The sequence below is a fragment of the Pinus tabuliformis genome, chromosome 1_2 (assembly GCF_031772625.1).
Source record: "Pinus tabuliformis cultivar Carrire ecotype Pingquan chromosome 1_2, CPIR1, whole genome shotgun sequence".
NCBI classification, from domain to species: Eukaryota; Viridiplantae; Streptophyta; class Pinopsida; order Pinales; family Pinaceae; genus Pinus; species Pinus tabuliformis.
The window spans coordinates 1,080,571,583-1,080,583,782 of NC_142298.1; positions in this window are offsets into that span (position 1 = coordinate 1,080,571,583).

A 12,200-nucleotide genomic window follows, 5' to 3' on the forward strand; every position below is an offset into this window, starting at 1 on the left:
ACACATCATCTAGACCTCATAGGAGAATTAATCATCCTGCTACACAATCGTCATGGAGAACACATCATCTAGACCTCACAGGAGAATTAATCATCCTACTACACAGGAGAGCAAATCATCCTATCCCACAAGAGAGTGAATCATCTTGTCCCACAAGAGAGCAAATCATCTTGTTCACAGGAGAGCGAATCATCCTGTCCATAGGAGAGCGAATCATCCTGTCCCACAAGAGAGTGAATCATCTTGTCCAACAAGAGAGCGAATCATCTTGTCTACAGGAGAGCAAATCATCCTGTCCACAGGAGAGCAAATCATCCTGTCCCAGTGCGCACCACCAGGGGAGGGTGAGTCACCCTGTGGTTGTATGTTGCACTAGTAAGAACCACAAGCCCCCAGAGCTCCCAGATTTCAATGTATACAACATGCAGGACCCTTGTACAAGGGTCTCTTGATGACTCCAAGTTGTTCGGGAAAATCACAAATTTGATCTTTCCCCTGGGGCTTAGACAAAGTGTAGTGACCTGTACATCATTTCATAGTGATGGAGCTTCCTTGCTCATAGACTTACCATATCCCAGATAAGGTAGTATCTGATGTCTATTTGCTGGAGCAATCGTTGAATACAGGATTCCTCAATAATCGAATCCCACCACTGGATGTCACAGAGAATCACAGTGGTACAAACAGCTCACTTGAAGAGCTTCCCCAACTAGGCAGCTTCATACGAGATCATACTCGTATATGTATCCCGTCTCAGTGGTGCTTATAACAACCGACTTTTGCTTCCTACTCATCCATGATATTGAAGCAGAATCCAAAGAGAAACAACACTAAGAAGTGCTCTAGTGATCCTCCACACTTCCTGCCCAATCAACATTCGAATAATCATGCAGTTTCATATTTCTGGCAGTGTATCTCAATCCATGAGAGATTGTGCCCCGAAGACATCTCAGAAGATTGAGCTCACCATGCTAACTGCAAAACATATGTCCGGACGGTAGTTCACCAAGAATATTAAAGCGAATGAGTTTATGAGATTCAAAGGCATTTCCCAAATCTGGTCCGACATCACTACCATATAACTTCTGAAAGTTAAGATCCTCGAGGTAGTCGCAGGCTTGCAATTCACCATTCCACATCTGGAATCCAACTCCCTCTTACTTCTACAAATGAGAGGGTCTGCACCTGTTAGAAGTAGGTCATCCTCATAAGGTGCTGGTACGAGAGGTCTATCATCCACAACCTTTGGATGGATTGGATCCATTTCACTCCTAGTGAATCTCGGCTTTATCAGACAGCTATCGATCCTCTCATACTATGCCTAGGGTGTTTTTCCTCAAGCCATAGAGGGCTTTCTTCCACTTGCATATGCGAGTTTCCTGATTATCAATCTCAAACCCCTTGGGTTGTTCCAGACCTGTGGACCTGCTACATGAGGGGAATGGTCCCCTTGTAAGATTTTCCTTCGGTACATCTCAGACATGTACTTTCATGCTCCTTTTGAATTCAGGCATCCCTGTCACCATCTGACCCACAAACCCTTGGTGCTATGTGACAATGGACATGGTCCCCAGTGGACTTCCTACAATTTGATACAACCCTGAACTCAAAAACATCTTTGAAAATTCTATTTCCAAACACGTACCTTTCCATCGATGAGTGCCACCTTGAAACCTTTGACTTCCATTTCTGAGATGGACACCAGGTTCTTCTTGTGATCAGGTACATAAAAATGATTCGGGGTTCCTTGCTTTCTTTGAAGAGTCGACCATTTCCTTGATGACCTGCATTACCTTTGGACACTCCTTCGCATAATGGCCAAACTTATTGCAACCAAGGCATCCACCTTTCCTTCCACCCTTAGATCTGAACTTCCCAATGAAGTGATCTTTAGATGGGCCATCAAAAACTTCCACTACACCATTTTGATAATATGTTCTGCTTTGACTTCACCCTTTGTGAACTTAGAAGAGAGATGTGGAACCCATTGATCCTTTTTTCTTTTCCCTATTGTCTTTGGTGATTGCTCTTTCACTCTTGCTTGGGCATTGTCTTCACCTCGACTCTGATTCCGTGTTAATTTTAGGTATGTTCTATGCTAGAGAAATTTATTTCAATTTCTTTTCCACATTAGTAATCACATCAGCATAAATTAAACTACAGATAGAACATAAATATAAATCACAGAAGACAAGCCAAGACAAGAGGACACAAGATGTGGTGCTAGCCAGGGACAAACCCCAATGTTGGGAAACCCTTGATCAATTCTTCTTTTATGTTCTTCAAAGTTCAATAGAGAAAGTGAGAGAGATAGTACATTTACAATAGAAGTCAATCACTTTGACTTTTGATATTGGCATGAGATCAATTGAAGACATATTGCTTCAACTGATTCTCTAAGGTGACTCGTTCACCTATCATAGTGTTGCATCTCGTCTATTTGATGCACATTACCATGTGACACCTTGCTGTACTGTCACATCTGTTGAACCTTGATGACTGAGCTGCTCTCATCTTCATGCTTCTCATCATGTTGCATCTTCCATGGTCTTATTCATCATCAAGTTTCCCATGCTCATGATCTCATTCATTATTATGCTGCCCATGCTCATATCATCATGTATCATTATGCTGCCCATGCTCATATCATCATGCTGCTTATTATGCTGCCCATGATCTCATACATCATGCTGCCTTCCTTCGGAGACAGATGCTTCGGCTGTTTCGGCAGCTCCCGGTGGTTCCGGATTTTCCGGCAGTTCTAGCTTTTTCGGTAGTTCCGACAGTTTCGGCATTTCTGGATTTTCCAAATTTTCTGGATTTTTTGGCTTTTCCAGTATTTCCAGCTTTTCTGGCATTTCCAGCTTTTTCGGCGATTCTGGCTTTTTTGACAGTTCCGACTTTTCCGTCTCTTCTGGCTTTTCCGTTATTTCCGGTATTTCTGGCTTTTTCGGCGTTTCCGGCTTTTTCGGCAGTTCCGACTTTTCCGGCTTTTCTAGAAGTTCTGCATTTTCCAGCTTTTCCTTAGGATCTCTCCTCCTACTAAAACCCAAAGACAAGTAGAGAGAGGAAGAGATCCAAGTGTGTGTAGAAATGACTTGAATTCCTCTTCTATTTATACTAAAACATAGAGGTTGAATAGACATGACTATTGGGCTTCTGAGCCTACCTAAGTTGCTGGCCGACTTAACAATTTGTCCATAACATAAATAAATTCATAACTTTATAAATACTTATTGAATCGAATGATCTTTAGATCAATCCTACACCTCTAAATGAGAGGGATCCAATAAAAATATCAGCTGCCATAAATAATATGACCCACATGGAGTTTGGCCCTAGTTGCTAATTTTAACAACGACCCCATGCCCGAGGTGAAGGCACTAATCTGCGGTTCTTAGTGCTTTTGTAGCAAAAGCACTATCCCCAGGTGGATCCAGATGTTGTAGCATCCATTTTCATTTTAATTTTTATCACAAAAAGTAAAAAGATCAAATATTATGTTATAATGGAAATAAGAGAAAATGTGGAAATTTAAAAGAAATGAGTTGTTTTATTTTATTAACGACTTTTTAATGTGAGAAACTCGACAGAAGGTCTGATTCGTTCGATAGACAACCAACAAATCTGATGGTGGTTGCGCGGTTAACAAGCATGAGGATAAATTTTAAATCAGACGCGAGAATTTATAAAATTGGATTAACACCTCAGTTGATCAGGGTCGTCTGCTCGAAGAAGGCTGATCCGATGGCAATCGCGCAGTTAAGAAGAACGATGTTTAATTCATAAATCGGACATAATGGCTTATAGAATGTGATTTAATCTATTGGATTCTAGTTTAATCACAACCACTCATCAAGAAGCGACGAGATCCGACGGTTATCGCATCAAAAAGTGCATGAAATTTATTATAAATTTCAGACCTGAGAAATCTTTAAATTGCATTTTTTTCAATATTGGGTCTATGGGGAAGGCAAAGGTTTGTGGAAAAGGTGGACATGATAAGTTTATGAACTAGAGTCTAAATTCTTTTTAGTTCCGTGGTAAGCCATATTCCACATAAACCAACCAATTCCGTTGTTTTAGCAGAATAATTAGAAATAGAGGCGATCACTGAAACTCCAAAGGAACGGTGATTGGTCAGGTTTCTTTGTGTTTCCACCAATCGGAGCACTCCCGATATATATGTGGGCCATAAGGGTTCCTTTATGTTTTAGCCAATCAGAGCATTTTCGATACATACGTTGGCCCAAGTTTACGCACGGGGTTTTGTAAAGATGTAGTTTGTTGTGTTAAAACAATTTAAACATCTACATAGAGGCTTCATCAGTAGTCAAGCCACATACTTGAACAATGATCAACCATCATCAATTTTCTAATTTATGTTACTTCTTGTTGTTTTGTTTTCTTCAGAATGAGGTGTCTTTTACCCTCTAATGTAATATTCTGTAATGACTTTTACTTTAGATAGTTAGGAGATAGTTAAGTAGTTTGATAGTTTTGGTGATTATCAACTGTCACATGATGTATAAAAAGAGGAAAAATTATAGAAAAAGGGTTCGAATTTTGAAGAACGTGGAGACTAGGCTACTGTATTTTTGATAAATTGTTGGTTAATGAAAGAATCAGAAGATTTCCACACATTGTTGGGTATGATTTTGTAACTTCTTTGTTATGTGTCACCTTATGTCTTCTTTCCTTTAAGTATAGTAATGAAGCTACAGGTATTTGTTTACTTGTGTGAATAAAGTTAAAGTTCCTTAAAAGAGCGCTCCTATACTTAAAAGTCCTACCTCTGTAATTCTTCTAAGTTACAGATAGTAGTTTCTGTGTAACATAGCATATTGTCTTTAACTTCCCTAAGTGTTACAGATAATAGTTTCTGTGTGAAACAACATATCGTCTCTGACTTCTCAAAGCACTCTTCATTCAACATTTATACTCAACAATCAAAAGGCATTCTGAGACTTTCATGTCACTTAAGTATTGATGTTATAGACATATTTGGGCACTTCAACCCCAATCATATATGTCGATAAACCAAGGGCTCTTTAACCCCTAAAAGTGTTGTTTCATACCCTAAAGGATCATGGTCAAATGATTACATCATTTCCCATAAGTTCCACCTGAAAACCACTCAGAACTAGCCAAAACCGGACCATACTGACTGCTCCATGGTCAAGGTGCAATGCATACTAACTCCTACACTAGCCAAATGCGATGCATACTGAAGAAGCCTTTTTTGAGGTGCGATGAGCGAGAATGGACAAATGTCTGAGATAGTTTGCTAAGTGGATGCTCATGGAATCTTCTAGAAAATTCTCCTATGACACTTGTCTCTCTGAATTCGCCCAGGGATGAGTAAGAGATCCAAGAAATCTCCAAGTGGAACTAAGAACTATAAGTGGAATGACACTAATCAAAAACCCAGAGATGACTCACACCTCTGCAAACATCTATAAATGGATCCCTCATCTGAGAGATCTGGGAGCTGGAATTTTGTAATTTGTAAGGAAGTGCTGATAGTTTTTCTTTCAGAAGAAGCATTGTATTGTTGGGTGATATTGCTTTTCATGAGGTGAAGAGGGCTTTGATGCTGGGAGGATGATGTTGGATCAGACAGCTGGGTTGTAATCCTCTCTTCTACTATTAATAAATTTCTTTGAGTTTTCCTCCATATAATCATGTATTTGTGAATCTTGTTATTTGTGAATGCAATTGTATGTTCAATGTATTTCTGATTCTGCATTGTTTATGATATTATAGATCAAGATGCTTTGATGGTGTTTTGTTACTTTGTCTCTACAGGTATTCTCTAAAGCGGGACAAGTAGGAGAGGAGTTGCAAGCTCTATCAAGGGAGAGAGAAATCAAGCAAGGAGTCAAGCGGAAGATCCAAGTTGGTCCTCTTTGCTTCTCTCTTATCTATCATACATAAAGGAAATCGCAAATTGCTTTGATTGTTTGTTTCTAAGATAGCTACCAATCTTAGTGGGACTAGCAGATCGAAAAGACACTAGTTTTCCCGGAAACAAAATGGTGACTCCACTAGGGAACGAATAGTTTGTTTGTTTTTTATTGTTGTTTGCTTTATAAACTACAGACAGAGCCTGAAGTTAGCCAGATAGCCTTCGAACTACTCTTGCTATGCAATTGCAAAGTAGATGAATGCTGCTTCAGTCAATCTCCAGGTTAGTTTATGAACTGAAAATCTGACTTACAAGCATCCTAAACGCCCTTGTGGTAGCTCAATAACCTCCTAAGATCATACCCCTGTACTTTGATTTTTATTGTCCATCATAGCTTAGCTTAAATCACTGAACTCAACTACAAATTTGAGCAAAAACCCACCTCAGTTTCGCTCCCTGGCCCATCGCATTGTCCATCACTGGAAACCAGTATGCATTGCACCTCCCGTGTGTAGCAGGTGAGATGCATCCCTGTTTCTGTGAAGCACAGGTGCGATGACTGAGTAATCCTATTTCTCTCCTTGAAATTTGGGTTTTTCCTCCTTGTTTTCAGCTCTATTCAGTTGTTTTGCTGCTTATGATCAGTATCTCATTGTTGAAGCCTCCTTCCTTTACATTGTTCAGCCTCCATTGATTAGGATTAGTAAATTTTTTTATGTATTTGTCCATCATTTATGATCCTTAGTCAAAAAGTAGCTTAAATCGAACTATCATTTTGATGCAAAAAGTGTCGTAACTGTCATTTTGAGTCAAAAAGAAGAGTGTCGTAAAAGTCTTCCTCCTCTCGATAGTTGATTGTACTTTTTTCATGTATTTGATTTGAATTGTTAATATTTGAAGTGTCGAAAGCAGTTTTCTATTCGAAATTGAAAAGTGTCATTTAGTCTTCCTTTCATTTTGAAAAGAAATTGTCGAAATGTCGCTTTGAAGAAAATAGTTCAAATCTATACTTAGTTTTCCTTTTTGGCATTCTCACATTAAGGAAACGAAAAAAAAATACATGCATTTGCATTTGCATTTAGACTATGTGCGAAAAATGATTTAGGAAAAGTGCATTTAGTGTGTGCTCTTTGCTCTTTGTTTGAAAGAATCGTAATCTTCTTTCCTTAGTAGCTAGGATTTTCATTGCTAAAAGAAAACAACGATTGTTTATCATTTTAGATTGCATATTTAGGAATTTTACATCTACATCACGCGGTGAACCTTGAAAGACAAAATTCTAAACAAGATCAACTCTAAAATAAATCTCAATGAACAGAAAAATGCTTTGGAACCTAATGCAACACATCTAGAAGTCTCGGCTAGAGACGTGTACTGGCATCATAAAACCTAGTAACTATCGTTTTCATCGAAGGTTGGGTGATTCCTCCTCTTTGATACAACAAGTGCTAGTACAGACTTGTGCTCCCCGTACTGTCGAGTATATTTTGGGAGACCACAATAGGCTGATATCCTTTATCCATAGGAAGTCGTGTTTGTCGCCCTATTGATCGCAATGCATTGAACACAACATTCGGGAAGATTGACTGCCGTACATAAGTCTTTGGTAATTTCTCTTTAATTTACCACCAAGGTGTATATTGCAGTTTTTCGATTGGTTTGGTAATCACTCTGTATAGATTTCCAGAGTAGTCACTTTCATTCCTTTTCGACTCCTTAAAAGAAAAGGTCCATCTCAGTACTTGTGACTTCAGGCTCATTAAAAATCGAAGGGGACTAGAGCCATCTTTAGCTTTTTCTCGACTCTTAATAATTGAAAAAGCAAAGTTGTGTCAAAGCGTCATTAAAATTTATTTAATTCAGAATAATATTTTTCCCATTTTAATTTTGAGTTGATCAAGTAATACGCAATCATGGAAGAAAGTCAATCAAAACCCCGTCGTTCGTGGAGACTAGCGAGTCAACCGTCTTTGACTCCGGAAACAAAACCATTCCAGGCAAAATGGTCTCGTTTAACTGAGTCCAATTCTCTTGGTTTATTTGAAACTTGTGTTTCAACATCATCAGAGACTACAGTTACTCCAATCATTTCTGGTACATCTTCCTTTACAAAAGAAGTTCCGCAGTTACAAGAGGACATTAGAACTGATCCTAGTGTAACGGTAGACACTTCTATACCTAAAACAACTCCATCTAGGGCTGATCTAGAAACTGAAGTTCACTTACCTGAACATCTGGAAGTTGAGTTCCAGAATTCAAAAGGTGTCACCCCTCCAGTATCTGTCACTGCAGAAGCTATACCTTCTTCAGCTCCAGAAATATTTTACGGACTTGACGGTCTACCTCTTCCACCTGGACTGATTTCTATAGAAGAAATTGTAGAGGATCTTCCATCCAGTACCCCATTGCATTTTGGAACTGGGATCCACTTATATCCTTCTATTCTTGAAGTTAGTTCTTTGAATCATCCTTCATCGCAAGTTCCTGTCGAATCACTAGGAAATCTTTTGGATAGACTAAATATGTCTAAGCAACCATCAACATCTAGGACTGTGTCATCTGATATGGCCACATCAGAACTCCCTGCTACCACTCCTACGATGTTTGCCGGTATACCATTTGTCCCAACTAGTTATCAATCACTAGATGGAGTCCACCCAGGGACTGTTTCGACGACATGGTCTGTTCCTATTTGTTCATCCGGGATCCTATCTGGCATTTCTTATGTTGAAACTCAGCAAATTGATCCTGCATACCAGTTTCAATTTGGGCAGCCCAGTCTTCAAAGATCAATATATCCTTTGAGCACTGGATTGCCATCATATGGGGGGAAGTATGCTTTTTCATTTTTCCCTCCTAGAGAATAACCATATGAGAGTTCACAACAAAATTCAAGTCAAACTGGAATTACATCCAGTGGTTGGGTACCAATACTGCCTCAACAGCCAAGGATTGTATATTCAATGCAACCAGCCCAACCTGTGTCGAACATTCCCACTACACCTGCTATTGTAACTATGTCGTAAGTACAAGCACTACCTGTTGTGTGTCAACCTCAAGTCTCTCAGGGTGAAATACAATATCCTCTTGTCTCTACGACTCAATCGCAACCTCGGGTTAGTGTTTCCTTAACTGGAACGACTCAGGCTCAAACGGGTACTATCACTCCGCATCTTGGTCAATCATCCAGTATTGGGCAACAGCAAATGGTCCAACAACCATGGCTGGTACAATATCAACAACCGCAATTCTAGCAAGCTTACTGAGGACCTGAGCAACAAGGCTTTGTAGGTAATGGGCAATCGCATTTTCAAAATGGTTATCAACAACCATACTATAATGGTTATGCCCATCAACCCTATCAAAGTTATTAGCATCAAATACATTATGCTGGTATGCAAAGACCTACTGCTCAAGTGATCCCATCTTATCCTGGGTATGCTTCACCAAACCTGAGTCAACAATTGCCTTTTGTAGCAACTCTAGAATTACTAGATCTAAACCGGCTGACAAATGATCCAATTACTTACGCTCCTTGGTGGCCAGTGATTCCTCATAAACTTCCCTCTGATATTCCTAAATTCAATGGAAATCCAGGTGAAGATCCATCGAATCATGTAATGAATTTTCATTTGTAGTGCTCATCTAACACCTTAAATGATGATTTGATTAGGCTTCACCTTTTTCAGCGAATGCTAACTGGTCCGTTAGCAAAATGGTATATTGAATTACCTAGAGCTTCGTTTGATAACTTCAACACCCTTGCCACTACTTTTCTAACCCACTTTCAATTACCCATAAGGTACGAAATGGGAACATAACTCCTTACCAACTTTAAACAGATAACAACCACTCACATATCTAATCATATTCATGAGTGGTGACATCATCATCAAATGGTAAAGTCGTATGTTCCTGATCAGCTTCTAGCTGAGTGGTTTATTAAGTCATTATTTCCTTCTATTACTAAAGATGTGGTGAAGGGAGGAGTTGTCACTGAAGAGCAAGTCATTGCTCGTGCACAATATTTAGAATTGATCTATACTCAGTCTAGCACGCTCTACGAAAAAATTCCTGACGCTCCTAGACTATAATTTTCCATTGCTCCCCCTCCTAAATCAAATAGGGACTCTCATGCCAGCGATGGCATGATTGGTATCTCAAGTACGCAAACCGCAAAGGCTCCATCCGGTAAAGCCCTTGCAGTTTTAGTCAAAAAGCAAATGAAAAAATTCTTGCCTCGGAGGTTAATGTCGTGTCATCTGACAAGGGCAAAGAACCAAAGCAACCAGGGGGCAAGAAGAAAGGGAAAAATAAAGAGAAGAAATAGGAAGATTCGACTCCTAAGAAATCTTCTGGAAACCCTACTAGGTGAAAGAAATCTAATTAGCCGTGTTTCATATGTAATGAGGACCATTACACAAGAGATTGTCCACATCGAGCTAAGGTCACAAAATTTTTTAAAACTTCAAGTACCTCAGCAGTATTGACTGATCCGTTTCCAAACTCAGAAACTAATCTGGTTGCTATCGATCATGCTTCCCCATCCCAAGTGCTTATGTTATCCATCTTGAAACAGAAAAATGATGCTTTGATATCGACAAGGAATAAAGATTATGGGAATCCAGAAGTTGTTCTGCCCATCATTCCTGAATTAACTATAAAGCCACCAAAGGGGGTAGTACATAAATCGACATTTAATCCTCGTGCTCGAGCAGCATAGAATTATAATATACTGGAGGATCTGGTTCAATCACTATCCGCTATGTCGACACTTGAAGTATCGTAGAATTGCCCCTCCAAAAAGCAGGCTTTGTTATCAGCAATAGGTGGGATTGACCCAGTGGATTCTAATCTTGTGGCCTTTAACCATAAAGGATACGAACCTCAGTTACCGGCCCAACTCGCTTTCCTTATACAGGTAAAAACCCTCAACAAAATTGTTCATCGAACAATCATTGATGAAGGGGCATCTACCTGTATTATGTCAATGAGTTGCTGGAAAACTTTAGGCTCACCACCCTTGTCGCGATCATCAACGACATTAAAAGCGTTCGATGGAAGAACATACACGCCATATGGGATTTTAAGTAACTTGCAAGTTGAACTGGGGGGCAAGATAGTAGAAATTGAAGTCGAGGTCATTGATGGAAACCTTGACTACAATATCTTACTGGGCAGGCCCTGGATTTATGTTATGGCTGCCATTGTGTCAACATATTTTAGAGAGATTGCGTTTCCCTTCCAAGGTGGAATTACAATCATTGACCAACTAACCCTTTTCCCCAATAGTTCACAAGCTACTGGAAGCATTCCATTGATCCATGGAAGTTCTTAATTGCTTCAAAATGTCGGAGTAGGTCTCCTAAAAGACCCTTCCTTAATGGGTACTTTTTCCCTCCCGCCTCCAAGTAATCTAGTGGAAGTGGCCACAGTGGAAACCTGTCATATGATATCTTCTACAAAGAAAAACTCTAACCATTTTGATAGTGTGGATCATTGCCAAGTGTTGCCGCCAAGCCCTATAGAATCTTTGTAGCAATCAATTTTTTAGGCATGTGTGGCGAACCCAAATCAACACTCAGCGAGTGTTTAGATAGATAGGTCTCTAGAGTATGGCACCTCTTCCGATCCTTGGTCTTGTACACATTCTATAGACGAAAGAATCATTTAGTCGATGATGATAGGAGAGGCACCATGGGAAGATTACCACCATCGATCCCACCTTCAAGATAACAATGAAGATTATTCTAGCGACCTTAATCATCCTTCAGTTTTTTATTTTCTATAAAATACTGTAAATACGGTGGATTCCGAGCGAAATCTATCCAATATTGAGGAAACTATTGCCATTAATATCTCGATCAAACCTAATGTTGTATATAATATTCATGTTGTCAAACCTTGTTCTCCTTCAGAATTGAAAATATACTGTGCTCTCTTTCGTGAATTAAGATATGTATTTGCATGGTCATATGAAGAAATTCTATGTATTGACTCGATTATCGTTGAACATGAAATCAAGATGTATCCAGATGTCAAACCAGTACGGCAACAGCTTCGAGCGGTTCACCCAAAGAAAGTCGCTACCATTAAGACAGAATTTGAAAAAAATTTACATGCTGGTTTCATTTACCCTGTTCCTCTCATTGATTGGGTATCGAATATTGTTCCTGTGATGAAAAAGCAAGGAACGATTATAGTGTGCATCGATTATAGGGATGTAAATCAAGCGTGTCCAAAGGACAAATACCCTACACCCTTCATCGACCAGATAATTGATGAATGTGTC